The 22,395-nt window shown below is 41.0% G+C and overlaps 1 long non-coding RNA gene across 4 annotated transcripts in view; it reads left to right on the top strand.

Moving 5' to 3' along the window:
• The first annotated feature begins 369 nt into the window (after window positions 1-369).
• The window catches only part of LOC136296363 (uncharacterized), a 29,404-nt gene continuing 7,378 nt past the window's right edge, over window positions 370-22,395 (top strand). The window contains exons 1-4 of one of the 4 annotated variants that reach the window (XR_010722913.1): window positions 370-398; window positions 495-579; window positions 2,564-2,859; window positions 3,593-5,230. This is a non-coding gene — a long non-coding RNA (uncharacterized lncRNA). Of the gene's footprint in view, window positions 580-2,563; window positions 2,860-3,592; window positions 5,231-6,103; window positions 6,696-22,395 lie in introns of those variants that run through there. The other 3 variants (XR_010722927.1, XR_010722920.1, XR_010722905.1) reach the window with 3 other exon arrangements.

Genomic DNA, 22,395 nt, shown 5'->3' with positions numbered 1-22,395 from the left:
TCTCCCATAGGATGTTCTAGGTTTTCTTTCTTCTGTTTTCACAAACTCTCTGAAGATTTGAAGTTAAGCTTTTATGCATCTTGGCTGTCAGTTTTGCACTGGGAGCATTTGCCAAGTGAAGAAAAACGCTGCTCACTCCTGCAGAAATACACTTAAGTCAAATTAAACTGGCACATTTATAATTATACAACAAATTAGGTAAAATATAAACTTTCAATACTTCAGCTCAGACTGTAACAACTCACTCAATTTTCTAGCATATGCTTTACACCTGTAGGAGTCAAAAGCACCTGCAGCTGTTTAATCTTCCCCATTGGTTTGGTATAAATGGCAGCTGCCTCCAGCCTTGATTTTCATCTCTCAGTTTAAGCATCTTGCTGTCCACACCAAATTTTAATGTAAATCATGCTCTGTGCTGGGAGATTTGAGATGCATGCTCTAGTTGTCTGTTGATAATTCTGATTATGGAGTAAGAGTTGATTAATTTCTTTCAGCTCAAGCTGTACAGTGTGTTCTCTGTTGTTCTAGGACAGACTGACTGCTGAGAGCATGAGTGCAGAGTTCAGCTGCCAGGTAAAGGTGTGTGATGACTCCGAAGATTTTATGTTAGGTGGGAGACAGAAGTGCAGGATTTATGCTTCTTTTTGTGTTTCTGCTGCCTGGAAAGTGAAAGCCATGGGAGGTGTACTGACAGTAGCAGAGGTAATGTCAAAGTAGGAAAGATGGAAATGTTTCTCCTGCTGCCTTTTCCTACTCATATAGTTTGTAGTGCGTGGAGCCCAACCAGCCAAAAATCTTCCCCGGAGGCTCAGTTGGTAATCACTGGTGGGCTGCTGCACCAGCACTGCCTGTGAATAATTTCTGTTTGAATTTCTGTGGAGTGGGAGCAGGTGGAATTTCCCAAATAGGAGTTTGCCTTGCTGAGGTTTGAGGACTAAGTCCCACTGACAGGCATAGAGCAGCCGCTCTGACTGCAGTGAAATATGCTTGACTTTCCTGTGGGTATTTGAAGTCTTGCTCCAAATATAACAGTCCACGAAGGAATGGCTGGGGAAATCAGGAGCACCATTTGCTCTGCTCATCCACTGCTGACCCACACAATGCAGGGCAGGCCGTGTATGTGGGGAAGGGAAAGTGATGGGCTGAGATTTGAATGGTGCAAATGCTTATTTGGTGTCTGACATGCAGGAAAGTGGGCACTGAGTCTGCTGAACTCTACTGAGTCTGTCCAGGTGCCCTGGACTTAGTCCTGTAGTATTACCCAGACTCTCTTGGGGATGGTGATTATTCAGTACCCAGCAGAGCTGATCTCCAGGAAAAATATTCCAGGAGTGTGGCTAAGAGTTGCTTATCATGAAAATATAACTCCTCTGTTGCAGTGGAAATACTTTTCTTCAGCCCAACTTTAACTGGTTAAAATGATAAGCTGAGCTGGAAAAAAAGTCCAAAAGTCTGTGTTACACTTGAGTAGGACTGCCTGTGTGGTGAATGTGTACAGCTGTGAGTAACTGAGAATTACATGGGGCATTATAGTGATCAAAATTTACTGCAGGGGCAAATCCTTAAATGAGAATCAGTAACACCTTTTTTGGACAGCAAGGCTGGAAAGAATTTTTTTCCATAGTCATTTTTTTTCTGTATAAGCTTTAAAGGAAAATGGTAACTTTTATACATTTATATTCAAGAAATAAGCAAGTAAATTAAAACTTTTCTCTAAATGCAAAATTAATTATTTCTTCCCCCCCCCCCCCCCCCCCCCCCCTTCCCCAAATATTTCTTTGGTGAGGAAGGGCAGGATGGGAGGGTTGTCAAAATTTTTTCATCCCAGCACTTTCAGTGTGTGATATTTCATTTCAGAGGTTTCCTCCTTCCCTGTCTGCTGTTGGAGCTGACCTCAGACTCCCTTTGACCCTGAAAACAAAAAAAAAAAGAGGAAGACTTTTGGAGATAAGGCATTTGCTTTGTGCCACCAATGGGTAAAAAGGGGAATAAAAGCTGATGACAATGTAGGTTTTGGTACATAGTTAAAAAAAATACGGCAGCCTAGTGCTGCTCAGGTTTCCAGCTTTCTTCTCTTATTCATTTTTCTTTTACAAGCACAAGCTGTAGGTGGGGGAAGTTTGAATGAAGCTGGCAGAGGCATTTTGTGTGAGACTGTGCTGCTTTTAACATACCCCAGGTAGCACTGGCAGCATTAGCCAGCACTGCTGCTTCTGTGAGACTTTTGATGGTGGCATTGTGGTTTGCTGAAAAGGCTCTGAAATCCTGTGGAGAAACAGATTTTCTATTTCACTGTGTTTTATAGATTCTTTTGCAAATGTGTTTTACTCTGGTGGAAAAATGGAAAACTTAATTTCTTTGTGATTCAATATTTAAATCACATGGCTTTGTGAGAGTTCCTAGCCCAGCTTTTTAAAAGGAAAATAGGTGCAAAATGTATATGGGAGAAGATGATTTGATCCTTGTTTGGATAGCTGTGGGCTGGAGAAGAGGAGATAAAGACAAGCCTGGAGTCAGGTTGGCATGGGTGCAAGAATGCCTGATGTCTGCTTTCCTCTGCAAGACCATACCAGGTGCAAGGAGTGGAGATGTCTTCACCATTGCAGCATAATGGAAAAATTCAGTGTAACAGCCAGCCTGATGTTCACAGGGGCCAGCAGGAATCTCCTGCTCTCCCAGAGCAAACGGGAGTGAAGGAAATTGTACCCTTAAGGAGAATTTCTATGCAGAAGTGACAGATCAGAGACAGCATGAAGCAAATGTGTGTAAAGAAACCCCCACATACATCTGGCTTTGGAGTGAGACCAGCCCTTTTCTTTGAGATGCCACACAAGTGCCTAGTAATGGCAAAAGCTGAAGGTAAGACAAAAAATAAAAGTATGGCAGTCGCTTTCAACCCATCAAACTAGCTGACATCAATGCTGCAGCAGTTCAATCTATGGTTGATTTATTTATCCATGTATTTCTCTGGCACACCCAGCCCCTGTTTCTGAGAAAAGGAGAACATTTGTGTGCTTGCATATTGTAGGAGTTGATTTGTCAGTGGAGCTGCCCAGGAAGCTGGTTAAGTGAAAAATAATTTTGTGTGTTTTAGTAAATGCAATTCATCAGAAGCTGTGCAGATTAACTGTGTAGAGACACTGAACACAATGGCATCTGCAGATAAAAAAATTGATAAATTATGATATTACTCCTGCTCTATGATTCATTGGGAAGGACTCAGAAGCCGAGCATTTTCTTCAAAAAAATTATTCAACGAAGACTGAACAGTGACTATAAAACAACAAAACCCCTCTTTTGCCATGGTTTTAAATATTGTTGTACATAAAATCTAATTTATATGGTATTAAAGGCTTTTCTTTGGACTACAAATCATCTTTGAAAAATGCATCCTGTAAACGGTTCATCACACGCATCTCAAATACTTTTATGATTATTAGTAAATGGAATTAGAGCACCTTGTAGTAGTTTTATTACATTTTGCACTGCTCTAATGGATTACAGAGGGGCTCTCACTGCTGCAGCTCGGGCTGCATAGCAACTTCTAAGTCAATACATGTTTTTCATAGGTTCTTTGTTTTTTTTTTAATAGGTTCTTTGTGTGTATCTACCACTTTGCTCTGAAATGATCCATGCCTTATGCCAGCTGAGAGTGGGAGCAGTCAGATGGAGCTGCCTCTGTTTGTCAAGGATGCCCATGATGAGTGTAAATGATTGGCCTTTACTACCTGCTTTTGTTTATTGTTTTGTCTGGCAGGTGGAAGGAGATCTGCTGCACCCTAAGAAGGTGTGAGAAAGGGAGGGGTTCACTACAGGTCATGTTGGTGTTAATTGTGGGGTGTTCAGGGTGCCACCAAGCTCCCATGACACACAGTGGTGCTAAGGCAGTCGCTCTAGACCCGTGTTATTCTGGGATGGCATTTGGTGACCATCTGTGATAACACAATGTGCCCAAAGCAGTGTTTGGCCCTGGAGTTTATGGAGTTGGATGTAGACCCCTCTCTGCAGCTGAGCTAGTAAGGCTGGGCTGGAGAGAAATGAGTGTTTAGGGCATGAGTTATTTCAGCTTGGGTGCCTAGCTTGTGTCTAGTTAGTGTGCAACATCAATATCTTCGTTAGTACAGAGAGATAGCCGGGTGGACACTTGAATTCAGTCAGATGAAACTCATGTGTTTAATCTAAACTACTTGTGTGGGTTTTTCCAACAAAAACAACAGAGAAACAGAGCATGATTCATCCTATCTTCATTGGAAACCTCCACAAGGGATGGATTCATAGAATCAGTAAGGCTGGAAAAGACCCCTGCTAACCCTGCACCACCATATTCACCACTAAACCATCTCCAGGTGTCACATTCATGCATTTTATGAACATTCCAGTGATGATGATTCCAGCACGTCCCTGGGCAGCCTGGTGCAATGCTTGGCAGCCCTTACAGTGGACACATTTTTCCTAATATCCAATCCAAACCTCCTCTGGTGCAACTTGAGGCCCTTTCCTCTCACCTGTGGCATCTGCATGTGCTTTCCACTGAGTGCAGACAAATCCTGGGTGAGTTCTTTAGGCAGCATAGCTTACCTGGGGCCAGCTCAGGTCAGGATAAACAGGATAAATCTGAGCTTTACAGGCCTGTGAGAAGATTTCTGCTGCCTAAAGTCTGCAAGTTGTATCCAACTGCATACCATGTAGTAAAGAATACAAATTCCTCCAGAGCTCATGTGGTTTTGTCCTTAACTTGCCCTATTACAGCTCCATGCTCAGGTCCATCTAGAAACTGATCTTGGCTTCTGATTTATAGAGATACTTATAGAAATATAGAAATATATTTACTATATAGAAAATATAAGCCATTATCCAAATTAATACAGTATCTCATCCCAGTAGTGCCTGGCCCAATGAAGTTCTTACTGCTCCCATGTTTTTCCTTGTTCACAAAAGGACCCATGTGCTTGCTGGATGAGTGTTGAAGTAAAGCACCAGCACATAAGTGCTTTGCTGAACAGGGATTGATTAAAATACATACTTTGGGGCCTTACTTAATTATGTGTTGGGGACTGCATAATTGGCACGGTACTGAAGACATTTAATAGCTTTCTTCTGATAAATCTGTACATGCACAGCAGTCCTGAACTGTAATTTAGCATGATAATGCCAGCTTCATCAAGGCCTGTGGAAAAAAGCACGAAGGCGTTTGGCTCTCTGCGTCCTTGTGAGATGACTGAATTAGTGACTGCACTCTCTGATCTGATAAAAAACAGCTTCAGTGTATTTTTCCACTGAAATAGCTTCTTACTGGAGCAGAATGAAGGAGGCCCTGCACAGCTGGCAGAGACGGAGCTTCCTGAGGTAGTAAGGCAGATTTTCAGCCACTAGGCAGAGTCAGGCTGACAAGCAGGGGCACAAGATAAATTCACTACAGGACTTGATGAGATTATTAAGCTCTCAGTTGATGCCCTGAGAAGGCTGACCTGGAACAGAGACTGGACGGAGCTAGAGAATGAAGTAGGTATTTATTGAAAGGCCTTTAAGGATACACCTTGGGCAGGACAGGGCCTGAGCAGGGCTACACCCGAGGTGGGCCCAAATGGTCACAAATGGATGACCAGACACAAGGTCTCACACTTTTATAAATGTTGGTTCATTTGCATATTGGGGTTTTATTGTCCAATTACAGCTTCATGTTACGAAGTGACATCCTTCTTGTTTTCTCTCTTCAGTCCACTGTTGTTTGTGCTGCTGGGCCTGAAACTTTTACCCTATTGTCCTTGGTCTCCAGCAGGAAAAGGATTTGTTTTGTCTGCCTGCTCTGTGAAGAGAGCTCACCAGCACTTAATATGAGGCTCAGAACTACACCCCTGTGCTTCTGAGGCAGCACAGAATCTGAAAAACATGAAAGCTGTTTAAAATAGTAGTTCAGTGTCTGATGGGGGACACTAAAACTTGGTGTCGCAAAAGTCTAAGCCCTCTGCTCTGCTCTGTATTTTCAGGGTTAATACAAAGCTACAACACCACCAGAATCTTCACAAAAATGTGCATATTTAGTAAGTATGCTTCCTTGAGAATGAGTTGTGACATTTTGCTTCTTCTCTGTGTTGCAATACAGAGAGAAAAAGACAAACCCTTGTGCTATCAGAGTTGCACCCAAGCGGAAAGAGGCAGGAGAGAGACCCTCGAGGAAGGCGCAAGCTGTGATCTAAAGGCTGCATGGGTCACTCTCCAAATCCAGTCCTGGCTGTGGCTGCTGGCTTGTCACTCCCAGCCATGGGCAGGCCTTACAGCTTCTCTTCCCTGCTGCTGACTTTCTTCTCAGTCATCTACAGGGCAGCTCCCCTGTGTCTGTGCAGGTGCAATTGCTGAAAAAAGCTTGTCGGATGTTGTGTTGGGAAGAAATGTGGTTCTCTTTGCAACGAAGAAGGCATTGAATTTTATGTTTGAGCCTTCCTGTGTGTTTCTGGAGCTCAGCATGTGCTGTGCAGTGCAGGGAAATAAGCCTGTGCAATATTGATACCCTTGTGTCCAGGGCATCCAAGGTGGGTACAGGATCCTCTCTACCTCAAAGAGTCTCCAAGAAGGAGACAGGTAAAGCAAAAAGTCATGAGATGTTTACATTTGTTGAAAAAAAATCGGCAATTTGACAAGCAAAGCTTTTGAACATGCATCATAAAAGCATGAAACATTTTCTCTGAAAGGTATGTTTCTTCCAGCCAGTGTTTCCCAGCTCATGAGAAGGAGGGGGTCTGCTTGCCCTCAGGCCCAGCTGTGCATATTTGTCATGCCCACATCCAAGGCCTTGTTAAGAATGGTTTTTCCACTGGGGAGAGGTGGTATCTTCAGCAGATATTTCTTTACTGTTCATTTACCAGAAATGTTGAAAAAACCCGAGTTCTGCCCCCCTAAAGATTATAGAAGTATGCAGTGGAGGGTTTTACTACAGGCGTTTTATTATCCTGCTGCAGTCTTCCCAGAGAAGGGTCTCTTTCCTCACTCAAGCTCATAGTGAAAATATTTGACCTATTTTCAGTAAATTTGAAGGTCTTTAAGTAGTGAGGTATTTGGCTTATTTTTTCTGGTGTGTTCTCCAGTCCTATTCTTGTGTTGGGTTTGTACATTGGTAGGACCAATGCATTAGAAGAAGTTAAATAGCTTTTGATTATAAACATGCTCCTGACATAAATATTTTGATATCATTAAGTGGCTGCTCCTCATCATGAGGGTGCTAAATATCATGCAAAACTGAAATAAATATTACATCAGGGAACTCTAGAGAAGAGTAAGAAAAATAGTCTTTAAAACCGGAGAACTGTAATTTATGTTTTACCTGATTCTGTTTCACATGAAATTATCTGGTTTTATAGTCAAAAAAGGTGATCTTGTCCAAAGGGGAGGCATATTTTACTAAATCTTGTCTTACCTTAAATCAGGCCTTATTGTTCCTGGAGCAAGGTGGAACAGATGTTAGAAAAGCCTAAAAGAAAAAAATCTCTGACAGACCCCTGAAGTTAAGCAAGTGGCGAGCAATTGTTTAATGGAATGTAAGAAATGGGACATAATTTTCAAGGGTGACTTCTTCAAGGGTAAAACCCCCCTAACAACAAACAAAAACCCCTCAGGACAGTTTCAGGAGATTTGGGAAGGGTGAAAGCTACAATCTAAAAAGCTGTAGTTGTTTTAAGAATCCTTCTGTGACTCCTTCATAACCAAGAGAAGCTCAGCAGTACAGACTAAATCACCATCACAGAGTGTCTACAAGAAAGATTGTGTTGGTAAGGTCCTTCCATGGGCAGGAAAGGGATTTTGGGCTCAGCTCCAGCAAGTTCCATCTGTGGATAGATGGGAAGTTTTTGAGCTCTTGAGAGAGTTCTTGGGTTCTTGAGACACCAGGAGTGGCATGAAGGTGTGTAGGCAGGGCACAGGGATGTCTCCATGTCCTCCTCATCCCACAGAATTTGCCAGGTCCCAGAATGCCCCATTATTGCATCTCTCAGCAGGAGCACACAAGATGAATGGCAGGCATCTAAATTTCATGAAGTGTGTACTGCAAATGAAGTAGGAGGCATCTTAATTTGTTGAGACCTAAGGAGCTAATGGAGAATCACAAAACTTCTGGGAATAGACAGAGATGAGGATTAAGGAGTTGTGAATTATTAATTTGCTGCCATGAGATGAGAGAGGTATGGTGCAATCGATCCTCTCCACTGCCCCTTCCCTGCCACGTGTGACTTAATTAAAATTAAATTGCACTTCTGAGAGCATTCCAAAGACAAAGAAAAAAACGCTGAAGGATGCTCCCACCCCTGCAGATGCTGGTGCTCCATGTATTGACTCAACAGTTCAGATTTGCACCTGCTGCAGGTGGTAACAATCCCTTTGTTCCTTTGGTCCCTGCATCTCTCTTGCAAAGTATCCCTTCTGATACATTCCTGTGAGGACAAAGAGTCTGTGTAAATGAGCACAGCTCCATCAGTCTGATGCCTTCAGCTGTAGCCAGCCCATGTGAGATACTCACAGCTCTCACACAACCCTCTAGCTTTGTGTCCCCAGTTGTCCCCCATTGAAATTGTCCCTCTTCAAGTACCTGATGATGCTCTCCTCTTGCAAGCCAGACGGGATGTTTTTGCCCAGCTTGGCCATGAGAAGGGATCAGTTGCTGTTGAACAGATTCATCCACTGCCTTAGCTGCAAGCATTTGAGATACAAGAGAGCAACCACACAGACCTATCTCTTCCCAGCTACCTGCTGTGCTTGTTAGAAGGTGAGTTGAATCCATGAATGACCTTTTATTGCCAGCTGAATTTTCAGCTGTCAGTACATCCTGCTCTGGCTTGAACTGCTGCTCCCAGCCTGGCACTGAAATGCCCAGACAGGTGGAGCAACCCAGCGCTCACTTGTGGGACAAGAGTCTGACCTTGCATGACTTTGATTTTCCCTCGCCTTCTGTGCAACACCTTCTCCTTCAAGCTGCAGTTACCGAAAAAAAAAAAAAAAAAGACTCAGGGATTGCTCTTGCAGCAGATTTTAGGCTGAACACAACCCATTGACAAATGGTGCAAAGTCTCACAGAGCTCGTCTGTGTTCTGCTTTGCTCAGCTGCGCTATCAGCTGTCAGTTGTTTCTGGTTTGGTTATTATCGGGCTGCAACAGAGACCTTAGCATAAGGGGCAGTATAAATTAAAGACAAAGAGTTGTACCCAATAATTCATTGCCTTTCTCACTTCTAATTTGGCATTGAGAGAATATCACTTCCTGATACAACGTTTGGTGCCTGGCCAAACACTAAATTTAGGTGTTTGTTGTCCCCTGTTTACCATTTGAATGAGGAGATAAATATTGCTCATTGAGTCACTCTTATTACCTTAGAAATAGCTCAGCTGCCCTAAAAGCTTACCCTTTTATTGAAAGGGGTAAAAGGTGTGTCAAGTACAGAAAGCAAAGCAGCTACCAGAGGGGATGCCATGCCCTTTCCTTGCATAAAACTTGATTAATTCTTATTGTTTAATGCCTGGAGGAAACTGTTGCAGATCACTTCTGGGTAAATGGTGTAGGGCATGACTTAATTTTTAATACTGGAGGCTATGACACTGCATTTATTATCACTTTCTTAGCTATTGCAATTTGTTTTTCCTGACAGGCACAGATCCCAGGGTAGTTTATCTCACAAGGACATTGATAATGGGGAAGCGCCTTCTTTGGAATAGGAACTCTTAGGGGGAAGATGAACAAAAGAGCTTCTCCTTAGCACTATTCCCTTCCCTCACTGACTCTGATAAGCCAAAAGCAGGGGTGGATCACAGCTTGTGCACAAGTGCTTGTCTGCAAGGTTCCAGGGAATTGTGGGGCCAATTGTGGGAACCTGCAGCTATGGGTATAACATGGCCAGTGCCTGGGGGTTTGACAGGAGAGACAGGAATATTTGTCTCTGGTGCTTCATTCTGAGTATCTTCATGCACTAATACAGATGTGCCCAGCCGATGCTTTATGACATTGCAGTATTCAAGTAATGAGTAAATCATGGATTGGCCCAAGAAGTCAACATAGGCGTGAGTGAGGTTCACAATGAGCAAGCACTGCCAGTCCTGCTGAATCACTTTGGCCCACTTCTACCTCGCACTCCTGCATCCTTATGTCCCATTCTAACTGCACTTCCACACAGCACACCCACCCCTTGGAAAAGACTCCTGTACCCCACCTCAAGGGCTGTGTTTTGGTTGTCTCCTTGGTTTTCCTTCAACATTTTTGCCTGCTTCTGTGCCTCACACTAGCTGCCAGACATGCTTTCCTCCAGCAAACAACATGTCACTTCCCTCAGCACTCTTATTCACGAGATGTACCTCCTGAATTCCTGTTCAAAGCTTTGGGTTTGCATTTTTTTCCCTCTCTACCCCTCCAGTTTTTCCCTGTCATAAGGACTATCTTTGATCTGTGTTTTTGCAGAGCCTCAGACAAGGAAGGTGGGTTTGACAGCAGCTCTGGGTGTCTCTCTATGTGGCTGAGCCACCAGTGGTCCCTCCTGGAGCCAGAGCAGGAGTCAAAGCCACGAGCTGGTGTAAACGCACTGCTGAGGCTGTGGGTGTATCCCTGTCATTTCTTTTCCTTGCTGCTAATGTGCAGGAACTCTGCCAGGAAGGCTATACAGCTTTCACATGGGGGCTCAATTTTTCAGTGGTTTGTACTACTCAGAGCTGTTCAGAAGCTGCAAAGTGAATTTTGTTTGCAAACAACACGAGCCTCTTGCTTGTTTTCCTGGCTGGAAGACACGGGCCACTTATTTGCTTCCTCGTTTCTATGCCAGAGCATGGTGACATCTGCTCTGCTTGACATTGTCTGTGCTGTGTGCAGGATGCTGAAACATGGATTTTATGACTGCTGCCTCTCTGGGAACTCCAAGAAAATTAGATATTTGTCTCATGAGGTTAATCTGGTGGGGAAAAACATTTAAATAACTGCACAGGGCTGCAGGGATGCTGTTCTTATCCTTTAAAATGAGAAAGCAGATTACTTTGCTTTTGCGCCTGGGTTTTGTCTCATACCCAGGCTGATGCTTAGCACTGACAAAAAGAGGACAGGCTGATTTCCACAGAGCTCTGGGCAGCATTTGTTGCAGTGCATATGTACCAGTCTGAGCACCCAATAAAAGCAATAGATGGAGATACTTAAATTTACATGAGCACAGGGAGCTTTGGCTTTGGCTCTTTCTGCACACACCTGTGCTGCTGCACATAGGCCTGGAGATAATTTGCCTGAATTTGACAGAATTGGCTGTGTTTATGTTAGGAAAGATCCTTCAGAGGAGTTGATGCTGCGTACCCTCCCCTTTAGCCTCATACTATGATAGATTTTATTTCAAACCAGACTTAACCTGTTGCTCTAGAGTGAGTTTTTCCGCTTTATAAGTAGCTTGAAAGTGTTTAAAGGAACACCTCCTGGTTTGTAACCCTACATCCCATTTGGGAGTGGGATTTGTACTGCTTTTAGTGAATGCTTGGGGAAGAGCTACTGCTGTTTCCTCCAGAGAAGATTTATTTCACAAATGCCAACATTGTGCTGCAGACCAAAATAATTTGGATTCACTTGAGAACCTCTTTGCTGCTTTGAACCAAATAGAATACCCTAATGTACACCTAACCAGCATGAGTTAGACTTGACTGGGAGTTTTTCCACCTGTGCCCTGTCCAGACTAACTAGAACAAATCCACCTGCTCCCACCTTCCCTGTTCTTTGGCTGCAAATGGGAAGAAGTAGATTAAGAAAGCTGTGGCACTTAGGAATTGTACTGGAGGTGAGTTGTAAACACTTCCTTTGCGAGCTGTGTTCTTGAGCTGAGTCACCTTGAAGATGCAGGGGATGGGCAGCCAAGTCTGGGATCTGTCCTGTACCAGGACAGAAAAAACAGCACCAAAATCTGCACTAGAAACTGCTGAACCACATTAGAACCTGTATTTCTGGGCAGACTTTATAATATTTCTCTTTCTCTTTTTCTTTCCACCTTCATCCCCTTTTTAATTCGTAGTGGTTTAGGCTTTTAATTTAAAGTTTGAAATGATGCTAAGAGAATGCTTTGAATGAACACCATTTTCCAGTGGAAGGCCTTTATTAAACATTTTTGATTAGCCTTTTTGATTGTTGAATTTTAGAAGGTTTCCTCTTGGCATGGTAATTCAGGCTTTAAGAAGGAAATTTCTTATGAAAGGACTCAGTGGTTGGTTATAAAAAAAAGCAAACAGATGTGGTTAGCAATAAAATCACGCCATGATGTCTTTTAATTTCATATTAATATGTAATTGAGTAATAAAATAGTGGCCTGATATTCTGCATGCTGTAGTTTTACATACTCATAATTTATCCTGTAATGTTACCTGGCTTTCTTAATCTCATCACAGTATAAAATTGGAATTCCAGTATTGGAATTAAATTCTATTTCTGCTATACTTTATATCTGAGTCTGCCAGGCAGCACTGAAAACCTTCAGGAAAATTTACCAGAAGCTAAAATTGTTTTTTTTCTTTCAGCATAAGACACAAATTAGACAAAACAGCATCTTCCAGTAATGTGGATAATATACAGAAGCTGAGTGCCATAAAAAAAAAAAGGTTTTTATTTATAATTAAGAGTAGGATAACCACTAAGCCTATAAAGCCATCATCCAGAGTTGATAGTGGGATTTTAATGCCACAGATATTCTGTGGTTTTTAGGAATCTGTAATCATTCAAAAGCCTTACAAAGCCCTGAAAGCTCTCTAGGAGAATTGCTTACCAACCTATTTTGAAAGTGTCTGAAACAGATTTAATTTACAGTGATCTTTCAGCAGAGCTTCTCTATAGATTCAGTTCCCTCTGGCTCACTCTCATATCTAAATCTATCTTATAGAACAATCTTCCTGGCTTTAATGATACCCAAAATAAATATATAATTATGTTTGTTCCTGTAAGTCACGACCATCTCTATAGGATGAAACAACACACGTGGGATTTGTTTGAGTTTGATGTTAACACAGTCACTGTTCCAGCTCCAAGTGCTCTGCAGACAGAATGCTTTCGACTTCAGCAAAAAAATTAAATGAAACCCACAAAATAGAGACCATCAGATGATTCCAAGGCTCTTTTGTTATCTCTAAGCTGGGTTTTTTAGAAATTCCTCAGCGAGGCTCAGGGTTTCTGAACTGTAGTTTTTGCTCATTTTCAACAGCACATTAAGAAAAAAATCGCAGAGCAAATGTAGTATGGATACTTAATTTGTGGATCTAGCAAACCATAAATGTTGCATTTAAAAGCAGAGGTAGATTAGCTTTTTAGCGGGAGCTGGTGTTATCTGAAAAGTTTTACTGGAAAATGAGGTTTTCTTTTGAAAATGCTCCATCAGCAAAGCTCTGTTGGCAGAGGCAAAGGCTTTGGGAAGCACTGTGGGATCTGTGTGTAATACCAGGGGATGGATCCTGGTCTGATGTGTCCTCCAAAATGTAACCTGTGACTTTGGGGCCTCACTGGCTTTTTGCCAGCACAGCATAATGAACATGATCATGAGAAAAGGCCTTATTTTAGACATGCTCCCAGGAAAACAGCATTTCCCTCGATAAATCACGTGTATTTTATCTCAAATATATATTTCTGCTACTTTGAAATGTACTGTCAGTCACCACAAGCCTCAATTTATTGCTGAAAATGCTGCATGTTATCAGTTTTTTATATATTTCAGTACATTTTGTTTTCGTAAACCTAGTCATAAAAGTCCATACCTCTTCCACTGACAATTTTAATAGAAGTTCAGCCTTAGCAGAATCCATATTCAGCAAGATGCTGCATCTGCCCAAATCCTTTCACAGAGAAAAATATTCTTTCTGTGGCTGCATTAGAGATAGGAAAGGATGTAATAAATTCCACATGTTTTAAAAAAAGCTGGAGGAAACTGGTGTTGAAGGTTCTGGAAGACTGTGTGTACTCACTGTACTGAGCCAGTAGGTACAATGAATTTCTAAAAAACCCCATGTTCAGATCCAACCTTATATTAAGGTTTGGCCTCTCAGTGTTCAGGACCTTAAAAATCAACTCTTTTTTTCTTCACAGGAAAAAAGACCGATTCAGGGCAAGTTTATCTTATTTCCTATGAAATTGGGTGTTCAGGAGCCAACTCATGCCACAGAATGAAATAATTTTTGAAATTTTTTTTTTTTTTTTGCCCTGAGATGTTTTTAAATAAGTTGTACATCTGACTTAAGGATTTATCCTGTGATTTTTTTCCTTTTTTTGGTTATAATTTGCTCTTCACTGAATCCTTTGTGTCACAGACTTGAGCACACACCAGATGAGACTATTCTACTGCTAAGACAGCATCTTGAAATTTTTAGCGTGCAATTTTAGCACATAATTACCATTCAGTCAAAAGTGTCTTTCCACTATCTTCATCTTTGCCACCGTAAAGAAAATGTAACCCTCACCTTGTCTCTATAGAAAGAGGTAATTTTTGGAAAATATTTGAGATCTTGTTGATATACATGTAATTATCTGTGTGGATGTATCTGAACATTTTGCTGTGCTGAAGGCTGACAAATGGATTTCCTGTAATTTCGAAATTCCCCTGGCACTTGACAAGTGACTGAAAAGTGAAGTTACATAAACTTCCAGATCAAAGGATGCTTCTCTCAAGGTGCTCTGCTGTGTGACACTGTATGAGAATGAAGCACCTGACTGGAAGCAAACATTTATTCTTGTTTTCCTTTCAACATTAGACATATAAAAAATAGCAGCTCCAAAGGAACTTGCGTTCTTGAAGTCTCAGTCATTTATTTGACTGCAGTAACCTTTTGACACCTGCAACTATTCTAAAGGAAGTTTCAGTGCTGCCTGGCAGATCACCAGACAATGGATTGTTTCCTTCTTTTGAAGCACAGAAAACCAAGCAAGTTTTGGGAAATATTTATGTGTATCCATGTTTTCAAGGATTAGTGGCAGCAGAGAAAGAATAAGCTCTTTTCAGCCATTTCAGGTATTGGGTTTTTTTGGTCGGAAACGGTTTATAAACACGTGTAAGGTGTATGGAGGAAGAACTGATAGATTTTGGCACAAAACTCTGAAGATGCATCCTATTACCTTTAAGTTGTGTTCTCCCAAGATTCACACTCCACCTTTGCTGTTGTTCTTGGGGTATTTATATGAGTGACTGTGGGTAATGCTAAAGGACATTTCTATCCTTTCTCTGGCCCCCTCATTTTCTATCTCCTCCAAGGACCTTGGCAACAAAGTGTTTCAACCGTTTTGCTGGCAAAAACTGAAGAAATTTTTAACATCTGTCCCATTTGCATGCTGCTGCCTTTGATGATCCACCATGAGCAAACCCTGCCTGCCTAAACTGCAATAAGCTTTAAGGCAATTATTGCTTCCCTCAGTGATCCATGGAAAATCATATCTCTGCTCATTTAAGAAAATGCAAAGCTTTTCCTTCTTTCAGGGCTTATGTCTTGCCTTGATGATGGGATGGTAACAACTCTGGTGTTGGTCATAAGCCCTTTAAGGCTCTAATGCAACCAAGTGTAAATACATGAATAATCCACTGATTTGACTTCATCTGCCTGTGCTCCCTCTGTGTCGGCTTAGAGCTTCCCAGGCACTCTGGGATTGGTGCTCACCACAGGCAGCCAGCCCATGGCTGAAATAATTTTTGTAAAGTAAAAAAGCATGTGCATATGGTAATATTTATGCACTAATCTTCTTTTCTGGCCAGGCTGAGGCTACTCCAAGAAATTGTCTCGCAGTTGATTATGTTTTTTTTTTAAACACGTCAGTAGTGGCTGAAATTTTATCAGTTTGACGTTTCCAGTGAAGTTTATGATCCATTGTTCTTTAAAGTGTCACATGAATGAATGATTTTGTCTGGAATCTAAAATGGTGAACTTGATATTGAACACTAAAGTGTTTTAGGGGTATATTTGAGTCTTCCCTGAAGTCCAGCTTTCTATATGTGATAACACTGTCTGATGAGTTCGTCCTTCCTGATAGTCACCTCTGCTGTATCCTTTGTTGTTTATACATTTTATATTTTTAGTTTTATTAGAAAAGTATCAGTAAACTTGTTTTGCTGCCTACAATGTATTAAATAATTTTAGGTCACAAGCAGGTGTCATCTGAAGAGGTGAACACTGAAGAAGGAATTAACAGTGTTCCCTTCCTGGCAAGGCACAATTGCTACTTCAGGAACGTTAACTGCAAATTGAATGTCAGCAATGGATGCATTTTAATGGGATATTCTCCTGAGCTTCCCAGATCCACAGATGTTTCCATATCCTGATGCCACCAAAGGTTTGTTAATAAGGAAATGCCAGAGGTGAAAAATTCTCAGAACTACTGAAGTGGTTTCTTGCTAAAAATACTTTTGGATGTAATAAAAACCCTGGGCATAAGGATTCTAATGAGGGAAACTTCATGGAAACTGAGATGAGCTGCAAGCTGGTCACCAGCAGGTAAACTGCAGTACTTCCCTCAGAAATAAAATGTGTACTTGTAAAGACAAGCACTAAGGGACTGTTGGGTAAGTACAATAGATTAGATGAGGATGGACAAGCTGAAAATAACTTGGTGAAGATGGGTGGAAGGATTCCTACTGTTGGCCATATAAATGGTGCAGAAATTTTCTGTCCCAGCAGTTATTAAAATTGTGCATAAAATCAAGAAAAATAAAATCATAAAACTGTTAACATCAGCAATATATACATTGCAAGAGAAAATGCTGCATTCACCAGAAATGAGCCTTTTGCTAACGTCTTCCTAACTCCAGATTTCCCAGAAGGATGAATTGAAGCTTCACAGGTGAGAAATGACATCAAACTACAAGACATGATCTTGCTTTGAAACATATCACAATTAGATCTTCTTTTGCTAAATTATCAAGAGAGACAAACAAAAGTAGTTCATCAATCATACCAGAAGTATAAATAAATTATTTGATTGATACCATACTTAGGTGCAGGTGAAAAAAAAAATCTACTGAAAGAACATTCTGTTTTTATTTGCTCTGGTCACTAGTATGTTTTTTTAAAAAACAGTGGTGCCATCATTCTCTTAGCAAATTAATGAATTAACTGTACTGTTCCACAGGGTTTAGCTATTGAAACTCAGGATTTGTTTCATAACAAGTTGTTGTGTTTACAAGAAACATTAATCTTGTGTGTTTGCTTCTCCAGCTCTGAGTAACTTAAGTAGAACAGAAAGGTGGGCGAGTGTGGGTGTTTATTTTAAACTGAACTGGATAACTCTGTTGATCGACTTCTTTACCTGGCTGTTAATGCTGGAAAGAGTAAACAGAGAAAAGTCAACGTCACAGCACTGCAGAACAGCATTTAGAGAAATATTTTTGCATTTCTGCTTTACAGATACCAGAAAAGATTGCAAAAGCTGAGAGGGAGCAAAGGATCTGCATGCTCAGATATATTATTTGATGGTTATAGGTCTGTCCCGCTTATAGAACAAGTGTGGTTGAAACAAGAGATGTTGTTAACAAGGCATTAGGAGAATGGGATATTCCTGATCATTAGAGCTCCACAAAGACACAGAAAGTCATAGCATTAATGTAGTGTTCAGTATTTGCAAGCAAATGTCAATTAGAGATGCTGAGAACTGAAAGAGGGGATAAACACAAACATTTATTTCAAGAACACAGGTGCAGGTTACAAATCTCAACAGCAAGTCAAGCCCTGTCATATTCTAGCTAGAAAAATGGAGGGGGGGGGGGAAAATGTTTGGAAAGATGTGGTGTGAGCATCATCTATGATACTTGTGAGCCCTTCTGATTCCAGTTAAGGAGGAGTACTGGAAAGGAGAACTTCTACCTTGTGGCCTGAGGACTTGGGCTGCAGTGTTTTTTTTTCTGTGTGCTGTTAACATCTGGTCATGGATACAGGACAGTCAATCAGTGCTGGAGAAACAGGCAGCCTTGGGCTCTCTGCCTTGTGTTCAGCCATGGTAATCACTGCCTTATAGTAAAAGTAGGAAGAGACTTGGACAGGATTTATTGATGTTGAAGGATTCACTTCTTTTTTTTTTTTTTTTTTTTTTTTAACGGCTGCATGGAAAACTGTGGAAGGAGCCAAAGCTGGCCTGTCATTTCTTTTTAGTGCAGCTAACAAGCAATTTGCAAGTTCCCATATGAAGCTATTTTGAGAATGAGAAGTTCCTTTTATACACCAATCTATTCTGAGGGTTAAAAACAAATGTACCTGTAATAACAAGGGATTTGTCTCATGAGAATCAGTAAAAAAAAATACTTAAACAATCCAAGAATAGATAGATTTGATGGAAAAGTAGAATACCTTTTACTAACCAATAGAATAATTGAGAAGAAAGCTATTAACCAATTAAAGTTGCCCACGAGGTTTGTTAAATCTGTAGAAAATTCAGCATGCTGCCATAATAAAGGGATCCTTCTGAAGATTTTACTGTGACACTCCTTATGTCGTGTCTGCCTCAACAATGACAGAAAACCCTGATTTTCCTTCTTGGTTTTTCAGGGGATTTTGATAAACGGGACCTTAGCACAGATTTTACGGGTGAGAGAGAGCTGGTAAACTGAAAACCTTTCACAATTCCAGTGTCAGTGACTGCCTTTACCAACCTTCCTGTGCCCAATGGGGTGAGTGTGACACTGATCAGGACATTGATCATCCTGTTCCTGCCTTTGAGGTGTCACACCCAGGCTGTTCCTGCCTGTGGGGTGTGCACTCCCAGGCTGCTCCTGTCTGGGGGAATGTGTTGGTGTTTTGCACAAACGGGACGGGACCACTGTGAGATGTTCCTCGAGCCTTTATTGTGACATCAGCCTCATAACAGGTTGAGACAATTGAAAGATGGCACCAGCTCAGGTCTGCCAGCAGCAGCCAAAGATCTCTTTGTTACAGAGCATTTTAAAAGTTCTCCAGGCAATAGCATATTGCTAAAGCTTACAGACAATTGTCCTAGCCAATCACTAAAAGCACGCGTAAACCAGCTTTAAACAGTGCTTGCTTGTATGCTTTCTATTGACAGTACACAATACTCCATTACTAAGCTTAAAACCTTCTACTGTCTTGCTAGGTGTATTTTTCTGTAGTCTTAAGGTCTATCCTAGCCAAGCCTAAAAACTCAAACTGTTGTTTCATGTCCTTGCTTACTGTATCATTGTATCTTCTCTGTTTTCAGACTTTGCAGGTGCAGCTAGCTCTAAGTTATCTGTTCTTTCTGTTTCTGAGGCCTGTTTTTACAGCTCCTGAAAATCTTCTCACCTTTACTAGTAATTTCCCACAGGGGAACACAGTGGTGGGAGTGACACCTGCCCTGTGGATGCCAGTGGAAATTGCTTGGGTAGGTCAAGGCAGCTGGCTGCAAAGCTGCCTTGGAGGCTGTGAAATGCATCTCTTCCCCATTTTGGACAAATCACTGGATGCAGGTGCACTGGCAAAGCACCTGGGGGTGCAGTGATGCACAGGTATTGCCAATCAAGAGGCTGATGCTGAAGAGATAAAGAGCTCATTAGATTATTTCAATGAATAAGGCAACACAAGAGGGAGGAAGTGTTTGAAGTATTTATCAAGTGTCTTACAAGTGCCTCACCATATGTCTGAGAGTCTTTTATCAGAAGAAAATGCTGGGTTGTGCCACTTTCAAGATAGGAGTATATTATAAATTTTTAGTTGTATGTATTAAACCTCTCCTTTTGAGTGATAAGCACTACGTTTTAAGAGCGAAACTGAATTTATTGCAAGATTAAAGGTTATCACTGTTCAAATCACCATACTGCTTCTGAGCTATACTTCAGAGAGGGATACCTTACCTAAAACATATTTGTGCCCACAGAAAAATTCAAAGAGCGTTCTCAGAGTTGGCCTGAACAAGTAAAGCCACAGCAACAACTAATTTTTGTGGAGTGGACTCATTGTTGACCACCAGTTTTCTTCCTGTTGCACGGCATTTCTTACTAAATTCAGGAGTGTTTACTGGGAGCAAATCACATTTTCAGAAGCCTCAAGTGGGAAGCTAAACCTTTTTTTTTTTTCAGTTTATGCTGTCAATTCAATGAGGAATTATCAATTCTACAGAATTGGGCAATTGTGCAGAAAAAGAGCTTCCCCCTTTTTTCTTCCCATTACCTGCTGTTGGATCATGGGGCGTGTACATTTACACACCACTTATACATATACAGATTGTAAATCTGTTGAGAATGCCATGAACAAATTTCTGCTCTTTATCAATTTATTTATTTATTTATTTATTTATTTATTTATTTTTATTTTTTTTTAATGTGTGTGTTCTAAGCATTTCTGGAGTTCAGAGCAAACTTCCAGACTTTGAAGGTTTGTTCTTGTCTCCCCGGAGTCAGTGGGTGTTGTGCTATTGATTCCCACAGAGGGAAGGCTGAATTGTCCAGAATGCAGCTCTGGGTCTGCCTCTTTGCTATTTTCTCAGTCCTGGCAGAGGGATGATGTGGATGAGAGCAGAGCAGGTGGTTTGGAAGCACCAACTGAGACATTGATTTTAGTTTTAGGTCAAAAATTACTCTTCTCTAGGTACCCAATGAGAAGTCCTTATATGATGGCAGACACTTAGCTGGGGTTTAGCAGACCATCCTCACTGAGGAAAAACACAATGCACTTCATAAAGTGACCCTGGGTGACTCCTGCTGAGTTAAACGAGACTAAAGCAAATAATTAAAGTTTGTCTTTGTAGCATTTTTTCACCCTGACCAATGTATTTGGTGGCTACTGAAAGTATTTTTTAGCATGGCATCCTGGCAGGTACAACCAGCTTTCATATCCTTGCACTTCTGATAGCAGTTTTCCCTACTGTACTTCAGATGTGTGTGAGGAAAGCCTATTTAATTTGGCAAGAGTAAATATCCGCGAAAGTATTTTAATTATATTTAAGATGAGTTGTTATAAAGGCTTTCTTCCAATCTCCTTAGGGTTTCTGTTTAATTCTTATCACTGAGAGAACATTGTTCTTTTACCTTGAGATGGGGAACAGAAAGTTTAGGACAGAAATAATGAACTTTTTTCCTTTATAGTTTATTTTTTAAGCTTCAATATCACTGTTGTGGATACTTTCCATGGCACTGATAATAACAATGAAAGATCAGCCATAGATCATAGAATATTGTGATGTAATGGATAATGAATTAAATGCACTTTCTTTTGTATAAACTTCTTAATGTATAAGCTGCACTTTCTTTTATTCTGAATCAAGTTTAAATTACATGTGACTTTCAGATCAAGGAGAGGATTTTGAATTAAATGTCTCATTATCTCCTAATAGAGCAGTAAATACTAATGCAGGTGTTCCTAGGTAGTGAGTCTCTTTCAAATATGATCTGACTGTAGAATGTTTTAGTTCATAATAACATTTAATGCATTTCTATATTACCACCAACGGAAACAAAAGTGAGGCAATTACAGATGATCCCGATGTCTGTGTTAATCCTGGCTTTAGCCTAGTGTTAACCCAGTCCTCATTTGCTGAACGAGATGGAAGGAATTGAGCTCTTGTCAATGCAGTTAAACCCCTCAGGCATGAAGGGTTTTATCTGTGATCGTGGTCTAATGACAACTTTAGTCAACTAAAAAGGAACAGATTGGAAACCTTGTTTGTCACAGGCAAGCACAAGAGTGTCCCCTGAGTGTGTGCAGCCTCTGCTGCTGCCTGTTAAACCACACTGTGCCAATGGCCAGTGTCACATCTCCTGCTCAAACTTTGCTCAGTTCGTATGCTCAGATCTTTGTTTCTCTTGTACATTATACATTTCTGGCCTGCTTTAAGGTCTTGTCACAGCTGGATTAATGAGTGTATAAAACTCAGATCTTGTTAGACAGCAAGAAGGAGTGATAGCAAGAAAGAATGAGTTTCTGTCAAAAAGTGTAAAGCAGAGCTAAAGAAAGTTTTTATCTGACTCTGACGCCTTAAAGGTTTAAAGGAACATATGCACAACATCTGTTAAGAATCAGTGGGGAAACCCTCAATTTCAGCTGTGTGCATGATTTCTCTTAATAAATTAAAAGCTTGGCTTTGCTAAATTGATTCCAAATATACCAGGGTGAGGAACAGCACAATGAAGTTGTGTAAATGGCTGAAGAAAATTGTCACTGGGACTTTGTTTAAAGAAGTGGAAGAAGAGTTTGACTGAACAGTACACACCAAGATATGTAATTAGGAGAAAATGAGTTAACATTGTTTATCTTTTCTTTAATTTGTATCACTTGTAGCTCGGGAAAGAGGGAAAATTTTGTGGCTTTTGAGAAAACTGGAACGTACCAACTGTAGCTTTTGATTCCACAGAAACAATTATTTTCCGTTTGATCTGGCATTTTGACTGTCTGCTCTGGCTGTCAGCTTGTGCTGCCGCTCTGTATGTTTGCCCTAAATGCAAGTTTGGTGTTTTGGTGGTCC

This window comes from Chamaea fasciata, unplaced genomic scaffold, assembly GCF_029207755.1.
Source record: "Chamaea fasciata isolate MVZ Bird 193981 ecotype frontalis unplaced genomic scaffold, bChaFas1.0.hap1 SCAF_1, whole genome shotgun sequence".
Lineage (NCBI taxonomy): Eukaryota > Metazoa > Chordata > Aves > Passeriformes > Sylviidae > Chamaea > Chamaea fasciata.
Note: the sequence above shows the minus strand (reverse complement) of the source record. Positions and strands in the feature narration are given on the sequence as shown.